Raw genomic sequence first — 13362 nt, forward strand, 5'->3', positions numbered from 1 at the left:
ACGGACGGCATCCAGGGAGCTGGGGGGATCGGCGAGCTTAGAGGACCGCTAACCCTCCCGCCCCAGTCATGCCCCAGTCACTAGGTAGCACCTTCTGTGCCGACGCGGGGCAGATCGTTCTCAGAGACCCAAAAAAAGATTCAGTGGCACAGCCCAAAGGTTAACTGATGGGGCAGGAGCAGCCAGTTCTATTTTCAGTAATGCCCTGAGCCAACAAGCGACCTTAGGCAAGTTGCTTTTTTTTTTTTTTTGCTTGTTTATCAGAGCAAGGTTGCAACACTACCGAGGTAGATGTCAGCGTGTCTGCACAACCCTTGTCAGTCCCGGAGCCAAAGGGGACCACGCTGCTGGCAAAGGACCAGAGGAGAGCAAAGCACATGATGCAGAAACACAGGTGGTGCTCACGCATCTGCCATGAGGAGGACAGTGGCCATTCTGGCTGCCTGCAGAGGATCAGCTCCTCCCTTGTCCCAAGAGCAAGCTCTTGTGTACACGAACTGTTAGTGCTGACTGCCCTAGCCTTTTCTAAATAAAGATGGAGTAGTTGAGCTTGAACTCCTGGGGCGGTGAACGCACCAGAGTGACTGTGCCCTTTATCAAGTATCACCTTTGCTGGCTCTATGTATACAATCCATTAACTCAAGCAAGTCCCAGGGTTCTCATTTCCCAGGCAACCAAAGCAAGTTGGCCCAAGGAACACTGGAAGGAAGCCCGAGCAGTGCAGAATCACTCACCTGAGAAGAACTTCTGCACTGGCTGGCTAGGCCTGACCAGGCTGGAAGCTTTTTGCAGGCAGCACTTGGTTAGATCACCAGCACGAGCCTGATCTCACTGAAATTTCATGCCATGAAAATTGCAGCCAGGATGAATTGTATATAAGTTATATGTAAAGCAGACCTAACAATTTAAATTAATTGTTTAAATGATTTGGACACATTAGAGCATATACAGATTTTTCGAAATTAATGAAGCTGTGAAATGCTAGTGAGGAGTTCTAATTTTAGTTTGACACAGATTGAAGAACTATCGCATCTGCTGTCCTGCCCAAAACAGATCCCAAAGCATGAGAGATCATGAGGGAAAGAGGAGGAGTTCTTGGCTACAGAGTCTGACTGTGGAACAAGCTTCCAGAAGACACCAGGCAAATACAGGGTATTCAAGAAATGCTAAAAATAAATAAAAATAATAATAAAACAAACAAACAAACAACAACAACAAAAACCACAACACAGCAAACTGTTCCCCTTTGAGCTAGCCTTTCCATTACTGTGCTGAGTTGCTCTTAAAAGTGACACCAGAAGATTGTGGGAGGAGAGGAGATGGCTGCAAGTTAAGAAGCTCTGTTAATAATACAGGATCAACTAAGATGGAGTATGACACCAACAAGGACAGAGGTGTCTCTCACAACATGAGAGAGGTAAGATAAAAGCCTTAACAAAGTCCAGGATAAACGCAGACTGGGACACTGGTACTTCATGTTTGTGCATGTCAGGTCACCCGACTTTGGTTACAAACCTGTTTCCTGTGACCTACAGAAAGTCACTCTGCTTCCTGGAAGAACGGAATAAATTCAGTTTGCAGATTCTTTCCTCTTCTAACCAAAGAAACATCTCTTAATACAGCTGTGAACACCGAGAGGGAGAGTGGAAATTAGCTTCTTACTTAGCTAAATCATTCGCCATACGGAACAAGTCGTATCTGCCCATTTACATGACCCAAGACAGTTTACACAACTTACCGCTTTCATCACCCTCCCAGTTCATCCCTGGCATCGGATCCGTAAGCTATTCTCCAATAAAGTTCAGAAATTTCCAACTCCAGGGTTACTTGTAGCAAGTGACTTAACCCAAAGTGTAGTTGCACCTCAGGTCAATGACTTCAAAGATAACACGAGGGGGGGGTGAGCAGCCAATGCACCATTTCATCAGCTTCCACAAGAAGGACGACATGGGAAGAATGAATGTGCTGAGAAAACAGGGCAGTAAATAAGCGGTCACAAGGAAGCGAGGGAGACAGAAGAGTTTGTTTATAGCACCAGCATTTCTGAACTCAACAACTCATGTCATCTTTCCCACCAACGACTTGTAGCATCTTCCTGGTCATTTGAAAAGGGTCTACAGCAAATAGGTGTAGGCCTCTCTGAAGGAAAAAAGAAAATAAAACCCACTAAAATCCCAAATTAAGGTGTGGATCCATACCCAAATCTCATCTCTCACAAATCAACATAGCTTCAACAAAGCCACAGAGTCTTCACCAGGACAGCAGGTGTTAATTTGTCCTTTATCTAGCTGATTCAGTAAAGCCAGTCTGCAAGGCGACCCTTCTGCAGTTTTGTTCTCATAAATAAAACTGTAGCAAACGGTATACCTCAAATACCTTTTTATTCTTTAATACTCATTAAAACCTTCACTCTAGTGGGCCTATGAAGCAACACAGTATAGGTTAAAGCCGTCCACTGTTTTACACAACATATAAACAATAGTATATTGCATACACCTTTATGAAGCGTGAAAGGCAGTGCAGGATTAGAATTTCTAGCCTATATAGTCATTTCATTTGATGCTTGATATCACTTCTCTTTAGAAATCTTTTCTATAACCCCTGAACACTAAAACTAAAACCATATTAGGATGTTATTTATGCCCACCACAGGTGATTCCACTTTTTCAAGAGGATTTAATGCAAAAGTAGATGCATGGAGAAGTTAAGTGCAGAAGAGTGGAGATGTTTCCAGCATCTCAGGGAAAAAAAAAAGCAGCTGCATTTCAGGAACTTCAGTAAAAAATTACATCTTCTTTCTCGCTACTGTAGGATAAAAACAGCAGGCTTGCTTCATGATTACCCAGTCGACGGACTTTGTTGCAACGGTGTCACAATGTTTACCAGGCATGTCTAGCCCAAAGCAGAAAAAGGCTGCGCCTCGTCTGTCCTCACCATTTACACAGTGTTGTAACCAAGAAAGGGGATGAATGTGTAATTACTGTAAGACACAGAAACATGCTCTCTCACTTGATTACAGCAGAGACCAGATATCATACTGTGTGCTTTGAGGCAACATGAACAAGAAAAACCACTGCTAATGAATTGACCGTACTTGGAGTATAACGCAAGACCTATGCCTCTATAATAGTCTGAAATATTAATAATCCATGGGGCTAGTTAGTAATTATTTTCATATTTTTTTAAAAAACAAACTCCCTCTAGTAAAACAAACAAAAATTCCTGACTTACCCGTATAAACAAGCTGAATCTTTCTGTTTAATATTTAGGTTCTAAATTTCAACTTTTTCACAACTCAGGAGGGAAGAAGTGACCTGAAATATTCACAGGATAGGCAGATGGGAAGTGGTTGTCCTACCATGGTTTGGTTTTCAGAATAATTCAACCCCAACAAGCAAGTTACACTACATCAAGTGAGAACAGCCTTTCATTCTCCACCCTAATGCTGATCCTCCTTAAAGGGTAGCCAGCTGGGCCTAAAAAGCTACAGCAGCACAATTCCCAACAACATATATATATATATATATTTTTTTTTTAATTGAAGAAAACTCCCCCTCAATGGTCCAATCCAGGAAATCATTCTATAGCAGCTGGAACAGTTCTTACCTCTCATTGCCCCCGTTTACCTGAGGTGCTGCAGTTCACAGCATCGTAGCTCAGACTCGCTTTGCTGCCAGTCTGGGCTACAAATCCAGGCTGCACACGGAGTGGCAGCGCGGAAAAGCAGCCATACCTTTCTATTGGCACTGCTGCACAGATGACAGTGTGAATAGAAAAATGAGGATGGATACAACAAAGTTCACTACAGCTTGTTTGCCAAAGCCTTAAAGAGTCAGCTACACCTCATTTACGTACAACTGAAGTCATTTGCTGCTGTCCTTTCAGCAGGCCACCACCACAGAAACCCAACAACCCTTCCCACCTACATGAGAGCAGATCACACCTCTTTGGGACCCAGCAGGCCAAGGAGCAAAAAGCTCAGCCCAGGCCACTACCCACTTCCCCACAGCTGCTGGCTCTCAGCCCTGTCGATTTGCTGGTGCATAAATGTTTGTTATATCATTCCAGACAAAAGCAACTGATATGGTTTAAGTAGTGTAACTAGCTTGCCTGAATTAAGGCAGCTGATTTTGTCTGATAATAATTTTGGTGATCATTTCTCAACTTCACAACTGGTAACATTCACCTCCAAAATGCATGAGAAGGCAATGCAAATTTATGGCAGTAATCTTTCCAGCAGTGCATCTGTGTTGGGAAAGCATATAACCTTAGTGTAAAACACAGAAAGAGGTGGTTTGGGCTAATGACTGGTTTTGCACAGCTGTAGACTGGGCAGTAGTCACACGTTATTCTGCCAGGAGAGAGGTGGGAAAAATAACCCTACCTGTTAGGATACAACAAACTGATGCAGGTGTAGCATCTTCAACCAGAAGTTGTCCATTACTAATATTAAGCTAGGGGAAAAAAAAAAAAAAGTAAAAGCCCAAACAGCATTTATTATTATTATTATTATTATTATTATTATTATTATTATTATTTTGCCAGCATAGCTGCATTAAAGCAAGGCATTTTTAGAAACAACAGCAGTAACAGCTTGGGGGGAGGAATTTTTCTGTTTTGTTCTTGGGGTTTCTTTTTCTGCAGTCCCAGTGAACACTGCTGCACTGACTAAACACGGAAATATAAACTATATCCTCATTGGCCTCAGCCTCTAACAGAGCACCTTTCCTTGTTGATTCCTCTGTTGCTTGGGTGAGGAAGTTGTCAACACACTCCAGAAACTGCCTGGACTGCTTATGCCCCGCTTTCCAGCCTATCCCTCCTAAAAAGCCTGTACCCCTCCATTGCACCACTGCAGCCATGGGAGCCATCCCACACACCTCTGTGATCCCAGCAAGGCTGTGGCCTTGCAACCACACACATCTCTAACTCACCTCATTTATTTCCCATATTTCCTGAATTTCTGTACAGGCACCCCAGCATGTTGACTTTCTAGAAGGATTTTGGGGGATTTCTCTATGTAAGTGCCTTTCAAGCGCTTCCTTCCTTACCTGCAGGTGCTGGAGGTAACCCCACCTATGCTCTGTTTCGTTGATTTTATGTTCCATCTCTGTCATATCACCCCATGCCCTTTGCTCAGTGACCCTATATGCCATTCCCTCCCAGGGCTGCTGGTTTCTCCCTCCCGACCTGCCTGTGGTTATGTGAGAAGCAGGGAGAGTAATTTAAACTCAATGCAACAGAAAGGAAGTTCTGTATTTTACAGAAGGGAATTTCTCTGTTCCACTGAAATCTTGTGCCAGGACTGTTCAGGCGTTGAGTTTTTACACAAACATTGCCTCCATACAGAAGCTGTGTTGACACAAGCTATATTGATTTACTTATATCAATATGACAGTCTTTGGTTACGTCCAAGTTGTGGACACATCCTCTCCTAGCTCCTGCAAGGCGAGGAGGCGCTGCTCCCTGCTGGGTGTTGCACGTACACCCACATTTGCCATGGCAGTGTGCGCTGCTTTTTCCATGGCAGTACACAGTGTTTGTTTTTTTTCCCCAGAATTTTTAGACAGCGATGGCCAAACCAAGCAGATAAAACCCCAGATAAAACCAAGCAGATAAACCCTGGATAAATGCTTAGTCCTTTAATTGTACAAAAAGGAAATTTCCGTAGTCAGAGAGCACTTGGTTTTCTAGCTGTGCTGAAAAAAAACCTGTCAGGGTGAAGACACAAGGTTGAGACTAGTAACCTGTTCAAAGAGTACAGCCCAAGTCCACAGGCTCAAGCAGCGAGCCAGGAAGCCTGCATTTCTTGAGGCTTGCAGTCATTCAGACCGACGTCCCCACTCCAAGCAGAGCACAACGCAAACAGGTACACCAGGCACTGCGCACTGCCTCCTGCCTGGCCGCACTCTGCATTTTGCTGCAGGCTGTTGTGACACTTGCTGCCACCCAAAGGAGACACAAGAAGGGCAAGAGAAGGGCCGAATGCACTTTCTTTTATCTTCAGGGCTTGCCTGTTCTCTCTAAATTTAGATAAGGCTGAAGGGAAAGCAGCAGTGCTCTGCTGTGCTTACATGACGGGACTGTGCCTGTAATGTTAGAATAATTGCAGCCCTGAATTCACTTTACTGCTGCAGAAATGTGAAGGCAGAGTGTGCTGGCAGAAGAGGACGTACACTATGGTGCCATTCGGAAATTCCAGTATGGCCTTGGAACGACGACGGTCAACAGATTGCTCCTTTTAAGTCCAGCCAAAGGCACTGAAGAGAGTTGTGATCGGACCAGCAGCAAATTCAGAAATTTATGAGGTAGAAGACAACATTCCTAGGGCTACGATTTGAGCAGGCACTCACCCAATATGCTGCAGTGCTTGACAGATGTGGCAGCTCCGTGCAGGAAAAGCCACTGTTTCAGTTCGCTGTCAGTTGTTTCAAGGGGTTTTCTTGGGAGTAGCTGTTCTCAAGTGTCCCTTCTGAGCAGCAACCTCCCTACAAAAATAGAACATATCCCATCTGCATCACAATTGAAAATCGTTGTTAAATTTTATCACTAATGTATTAATAAATAAATAAATAAATATATTACCTCTGTTCAGACAACCCCCAGGGAAGTAGTCACTGCACCAAGCCTGTCTGAATTTCAGAAGCGTTTGGACTGTGCACTTAGTCACATGGTCTAAAATTTTGGGTAGACCTGTGTGGTGCCAGGAGTTGGACTCGATGATCCATGTGGGTCCCTTCCAGCTTGGGATATTCTATGATTCTATGATTCTTAGCTTGCATTGGATGATGCTGTTTGTGCTTTGATAAAATGGACAGAGGGAGCCACCAGTTCAAGACACCTTGTATTGTACATCACATGCACTGAGATCACTCAGCAGTAAAATCTGACATTGACAGGGGTGAACTTGACACAGAAAGCTTTCAGATAGTAAGGTGCTGTGTGGGTTGGTGCCTGTATAAAAACAAGGATTCTCCTCATGAGATCTGGCTGAACACAGGCAAACATTTTTTAAGGAAAAAAAAAAAAGACGAAGAAAAAAAGATTTTTGCTTTGTTTTTAATCTTCTGAGAAAGTTTTCATTTTATCAGCAAAACAATTCAAGGCAATAATTTCATTTAAGCTTTCATTATCAGCCACCAAAACTACATTTTTCACAGATATGCATGAAATTTCAAGGGATCCTATTCCCCTTGCAGGTAAGACTATTTTTTGTTAAACTTTTTTAGTCAAATCAATTCAGACAGGTCCTCTGAGCAGTGATTATGAAATGGGATTTAACTGTGTTACAGCTGCCCTCCTGTGGGTAGGAGCTATTATAACTGCAGCAAGCGCAGCACCTCGCGAACCGGCCTCGTTTCTTTGCTTTCTTTACCAACAGCTTCCTTAAAAGCAGACTGCTTCCACCAGATCCACGCAGGCTGAAATGAAAGCACGGAGATTTGGCTTATGCAACAGGTGCAAGAAACGAGGAAAAATTAATTCCAGTGACCGGCTCGACACAACAAATGACAGACAGGTCCTAATTAAAAATAACAACCCTGTGATTACCACCCAGGTTCCCAGGCGGGAGCTGGCTGACTTCCAGGGTTTCAGGTACTTTATCAAAGGTTGTAGTCTGGACGTTAGAAAGCATTTCAGGATATTGCTGGCAGGATTTCATGTAACAATTGACACTTCTAAAACCGTAAGAATATATCAGAAAGTGGTTTACATTTGTTTAGCGGAGGCACAGATGCCACGCAAGAGGCGAAGCAGAGAACAATCCTGCCCTAAAAACTAAAGCAATAACAGATCTGCGACACCATGTTGCAGGCAATGCTGGACTGTGAAGGGCTGCGTGCGCTTGTGAAGGATTTCATTAAATAAATTTGAGCAATGATCTGAAATAAGCCTGATTCAATTCAACACGACCAAATGCATAGCACTGTGCTTAAGCTGGAATAAGTGACCACATAACTGCAGGATGAAAAACATCTACTTACATAGCGCTTCTGTAGGAGAGAGCTGGATTTTTCTTACAGAAAATAATTTTTAGAAATGTTTTTTTTAATTCAGAAAACAAGAGATTTGGGGGAGAAAAGAGAGCAATCTTCAGACACATTGGAAGGTGCTATAAAAAAAAAGATATAAATGGTTCCCATTTCCAGTGTGAACAGAACAACGGGGAGGAACTTGAACTGCAACAAGTGAGATTTAGGCAGGAGATGGGGAGGGGAACCTGCCCAGCTGTAAGGACAGTTAAAGTTGAAATACCGTGGCTAAGGAGAGATTGGGCTCACCACCATTAGGAAGCCTTAAGGGTAGGTAAGGTTAAAAAACCTGTCAGGTAAAACAAGAGTAAAGTAGGTCCTGCCTTTTGGTGACGTTTATGTGTATTAAATGACTTCTCATAAACTATTCCCATCTCTATTTTTCTATTTCACTGTTATTAAGCAATGACACCTTCATGTGAACCTTTCTATTTTTAAATAACCTTGGCTTAAGGACTACAATCCATTAAAAGAAGACTAATTTTTCTTTGGAATTTGTGAACATTTTATCCAGCATGTCTCTGGAGCTCACACACACGACTCAGTTCTGGGAATTTTTTCCTGTATAACTCATGGCAGCCTCCTGAAAACTAACCCCAAATCTGTGGACAGATCAAATTTTAATCAGCAAGCCTTCCTCATTCCTCCAACGTCCAGTCTCTGATTTATATTACCTCACTCTCTTTCTCTTTCTCCCTCTTTTCCAGTAACCCTTTTCCTGGTAAGTTAGGTAAGAAAACAAATAATCCTGTGGGTTTGAAGCTGACTGTGTTATTGGAATCTCCATGGGTACAAATTCCACACACTTCCTTGGCTTAGATAGTGACATACTTTTCAGAAAACGTTACAGCAAACTTCATCATAAAACCTCTTTATTCCATGTCAATATGGTGATTCTCTTCATTCTTGTTGAAATACCTGATGGGGATTTTTCTAAGCCATTGAAAAATGCATGCAGAGATTCTGCTGGGTATCGCTAAGGAAAAAAAAAAAAAAGGAAAATAAAAAAAAGAAAACAAAAGAAAACACGAATGTTTTCCATAAAGCTTTATTAAAAATGTTGCTTTCCTTGGCAGCACCTGCTTTCCAAAACCATTCAGAGAACAGAGACTGACCTAGAGCACGTATCACTTTTCATTATGCAGGACTTACTGCCGGAATTAAAATAAACAGGATAGGAAGTGGGGAGCAGAGTGCCTCTCTCTCCTCTTAAAAGCTTCTGTGATTAAAATAAGACTTACAGCCACCTCAGGTCTGTACCAGACCCCTTGGACTTTTAGACTGGAAAGAAGTGCCTGGGATGCAGAACTGGGTGAACTCTGTGTGGACCGGGCCAGCTCTGAAGCAGTTAGGTTGACGTGCTCTCCTGCTGCAGTTACCTTGAATAAGTGGCAGGAAACATCCCTTCTTCTTTTTAAATCTGTGCCTTCATTAATAATTCCTTCTTTAGGAGCAAAAACTATACTTAACCACAAAGCCATGACCAGTATCCTCATCCTCATCCTCATCATCCTCCTTTTGTTATAAAGAGAAACCTTTTAGATTTTGAACAATGGAAACATTTTAATTTTCAAGTACAATTAAAGTTGTCGCTTATTACAATGCAAGGTGACAATGATCAAAAGCTTCACATAAGTAGTGATATCAGTGTTTCCTTCGACCTCTCTTTCTCAGGGACAAACACAAAACTCAGCCTGCATGAAATGACAGAAGACCAGAGAATTTGCCTCTCTTTGCAAATTGAGTGGGTCAAGATGGGTTAGTGGGAGCTGGGGTTCTTGCAACTAGTCGATAATTGTTTCCAAGGGAGTTGGTTTAACTACCTGGAAAAGGTTGCACGCACTGATTTGCTTTTATAGGAATCTGTATCCAGAGGACCATTCCCACCCAGGAGGGACAGAATTTGTGATGTGCACTACCAAACAGTCTTTTTCCTCCCCCAGGATGAAGGAATAAAGCTCACCATCATGGACAGATTTTAGTCTATGCATTCAGGACACTTGCCACTGTGCCAGAGGCAAGAACTTCATGTCAAGATTAAAATGTAAGCCTAAGGCTACACATACCCTTCTTCATAGAGCAAACTCTTTTGAGTCTCTCTCATTTTTCTCCTCTGTGCTTCACGCTAGGAAGGGATTTTAAGGAAACCCCACCTGATAAATTCTGCTGCACTTCCAGGCTGAATTGTTTCCAAGAATGCAAAGCGGTTATTCTTGCTGATAACACCTATCAACGTAGAGGAGACATTCATTTATAGGAAGAGTAGAAGTGAAGTAGCTGCTGCTTTTGCAATTCTCTGCATCCACAGACTGTAGTTTAGGTTTTGTTTCCCTCACCACCAACAGTGTAAAAATATCAGTTTCATCTTCCAACCTTGCACAGCTACTGGTGTGGTAGGTGGTTTTCCCCAGTGTAGTATCCCAAAGCCCTGCAATGCCAGTCACATGCAAATATATATCCGAGCACTCAGGATTCTGCAAATTTACCTACTCAACGCAGACCCAAATAGCAGTTCCTCAGAGCTCACTTCAGCCAGTAGATGTCTCCTCAATACCCTCTCTGGCTCCGTGCACTGACTTGGCTCACCAGAAAATTCCTGCTACAGCAGGAAAGAGTTAGAGCCAAGCGTTTCGTAGACTGTTTCTTAACTGGTTCCTTAAAACCTGTGACTAACACTCCATCAAGAAACATTTGCTGTTAAATCAGATAACTCAGTGTCGTGTGACAACTTATACCGCTCCTACCCTTATCCACCACATCCCCCAAGCATAACTTCAAACACTCCAACTATGTTATTCCACCCCCAGCAGAAGTGCAGCCGGTTCTGGGCTGAGAAGTGGAAGCTGTGCAACAGCATGCAGTGATGCTACACAACAATTCGCTTTTATTCCTAAAGAATTTGCATTAAAACAGGATTCCTGATCCCTGTCTACATCAGCTGCCTGTACACCACTCCAGTCTCTAATCCTCTGTTTGTTGTTTGTGACTTCATGATCGGTCTCTATGGGAACGGTTTTGATGTCATGGAGAATTATTAGTTCAGGTACGGAGAAACAAGCAGCAGAAGCTAACGAACTCTTCGGAAACAAAGAAGCTGTTTACATGCAAATGTCGCTGGGCGGAAAGGGGCAAGGGAACAGAAATGCAGCTAATAGAGGAGTCTGCTTCCAGAGATTTTTGCCAGTTACCCATGAGCCAACAGGAACTTTTTAATATTTAATATAGGAAAAATAACTTTTTTTTTTTTTTTGATAAAGAATGTGGAGCTCACAGGCTCACTGATTTGTGTGGAGCGTCCAGACACAACCATGATCCAAACCATGAGCTATCTGTACTTCATGCCACACAAGTCCTCATGCCATCCTCGCCATTCACCTTCCTCACACGTCCCCACGGCCATGCACGAGGCAGAGGACCTGTGCTACTGCCCTGACATGGCAGAGACGGGCCTGTGCCCACCCTCAGCCCCTCTTCAGCAGGCCCTTTCCTCCAGAAGAGCCCTTCACTGCCCACTGCCTCCAACCTGAGCTCTCACCTCCTCCTGCGCCCACTGGTCCCTGTCACCCGTCACCCCGGCTCCACCAGCCCCTCTCAGGGTCCCTTTCCTCCCCCTGCACCTCCCTTCTCTGTCGCCCACCTCTCCCCATCCCCATCCGAGGCGTCCTCGCTGCTCTCAGCCCCTCGCTGCCTCATCCCACCTCCCCTGTCTCCCCTGTCCTCAGTCACCTCAGTGCCCGATGTGTCCCCACCACCTCGCCCCATCTTGTCCCTGTCACCTCAGTCCTGTCACTCCACCAACCTCTTCCACAACCACCGTCCGCAATCACCTCAGCGTCCATCTTGCCCGTCACCTCAGCCCCATTTTGTCCCTGTCACCTCAGTGTCCCCTCTTTGTCTCCACTCTTGTCCCGGCCATCTCAATCCGTTTGCCCCCACTTGCCTCAAACTCGCATCGTCCTCGCTACCTCCTCCTCCAACTTGTCCCCATTGCCTCAGCCCCATCTTGTCCCCGCCACCCCAGTGCCCCCAACTTCTCCCTGTCACCCCAGTGCACCCCCTTCTCCCTGCTACCTCAGTCCTGTCACTCCACTGGCCTCCCTTCGCACCAGTTGTCCTCAGTCACCTCAGTGTCCCCCCTTTGTCCACTCTCTTGCCCACTTGCCTCAACCCTGCATCATCCTCATTCCTCCCCCCGTCTCGTCCCCGCCACCCCAGTGCCCCTATCTTGTCCCCCAGTGCCCCCACTTTGTCCCTACCACCCCAGCGCCCCCATCTCGCCCCCGCCCCCCTCCGCTCCCTCCCCCCGCCCCGCCCCACACCGATTCCCTCCCTCGCCCCCCCCCCGCTCCCGCCAAAGCGCGCGCCAACTCTCTGCCCCGCCTTCTCCCCCTCCCCATTGGCCAACCCCCACAAGATCCCCTCCCTTCCCTTTGACCGACAGGCCTCCGCGCCAACCAACGGGCGGCGCCTTGCCGCGTGCCCCCCCCCCGTCCACCCCCCCCCCCTCCGAGGGCGGGCGCGGTTGGGCTGTGACGTGCTGGGCGGGGGGGGGAGGAGGGTAGCAACAGTTGCCTCGAGACCCGGCGCGAGGCGCCATAGTGACCGTAGCCCTGGCGACTGTTCCCTGCCAACGGCAGCGCCGCGCAGCCCCGGCGGCCCGAGGGCGGCGGAGCCCGGCGGGGAGGGCACGAGGTGAGCGGGGCCCCGGGGGGGAGCGGGCCGGACCGGACCCGAGGCGGGGGGGTGTCCCGCTGGTAAGGGGGGAGCGGAGCGAGTTAGGGTGTGATGGGGGGGGGGTGTTAGGGCATCGCTGCGGGGCCGGGGGGCGGCTGTGGGGATCCCCGGTCCGCACGCTGGCAGCGCCCCGCGGGGCCGCGGGGGTCGGCCCCCAGAGAGTCCCCCAGGGAGGAGCGGGGAACGGGCAGGGCGGCTCGGGGAAGTTCCGGGAGGAGGCCCCGCTGTGGCTCCCGGTGACTCCCCGGTGCCCCCCCAGTGCTCCCCAGTACTCCCCGGTGCCCCGCCCCGGTTTCCCCACGGTGCTCCCCGGTTCCCTCCAGTCTCTCCCCGGGTTCCCCCCCCGCCCCGTTCCATCCGGTGCTCTCCAGGCTCCTCCTGGTCCCCCCCCGGTGCTCCCCCCCCTCGGTGCCCCCCGGTCTCCCCCCGGTCCCGGCTGCCTCGGAGGAGGCGGCGCGGAGCCTTCGCTGCGCTCGGGCGGTCCCAACTTGCGGCCGTTTCGCCGCTTTTCTTCCCCACCCCCCCAAAAAAAAAAATCCCCCTGGTGCCAGCACCGGTGTTCGGCCGGGAGAGAACCGAGCCCGACCTCCGGCCC

General features: G+C 46.9%; 1 protein-coding gene and 1 long non-coding RNA gene across 4 annotated transcripts in view; one reads left to right on the top strand and one right to left on the bottom strand.

Moving 5' to 3' along the window:
• Positions 1-1498: 1498 nt before the first annotated feature.
• LOC310886247 lies at positions 1499-4030 on the bottom strand. 2 transcript variants are annotated; one of them, XR_014575253.1, is made up of 4 exons: positions 3607-4030; positions 3232-3314; positions 1739-2980; positions 1499-1622 (listed from the first exon to the last, which is right to left on the bottom strand). It is a non-coding gene; the product is annotated as an uncharacterized lncRNA (long non-coding RNA). The 2 variants fall into 2 exon arrangements; XR_014575254.1 differs by having other exon boundaries at positions 1739-3314.
• Positions 4031-12569: 8539 nt separating this feature from the next.
• The window catches only part of RFX2 (regulatory factor X2), a 59864-nt gene continuing 59071 nt past the window's right edge, over positions 12570-13362 (top strand). The window contains exon 1 of one of the 2 annotated variants that reach the window (XM_083810676.1): positions 12570-12725. The gene's annotated coding sequence lies outside the window, so the exon portion shown is untranslated. The remainder of the gene's footprint in view (positions 12726-13362) is intronic. The other variant, XM_083810677.1, reaches the window with a different exon arrangement.

The sequence above is a fragment of the Anser anser genome (genome assembly GCF_964211835.1).
Source record: "Anser anser genome assembly, chromosome: 25".
In the NCBI taxonomy this organism is placed as follows: Eukaryota; Metazoa; Chordata; class Aves; order Anseriformes; family Anatidae; genus Anser; species Anser anser.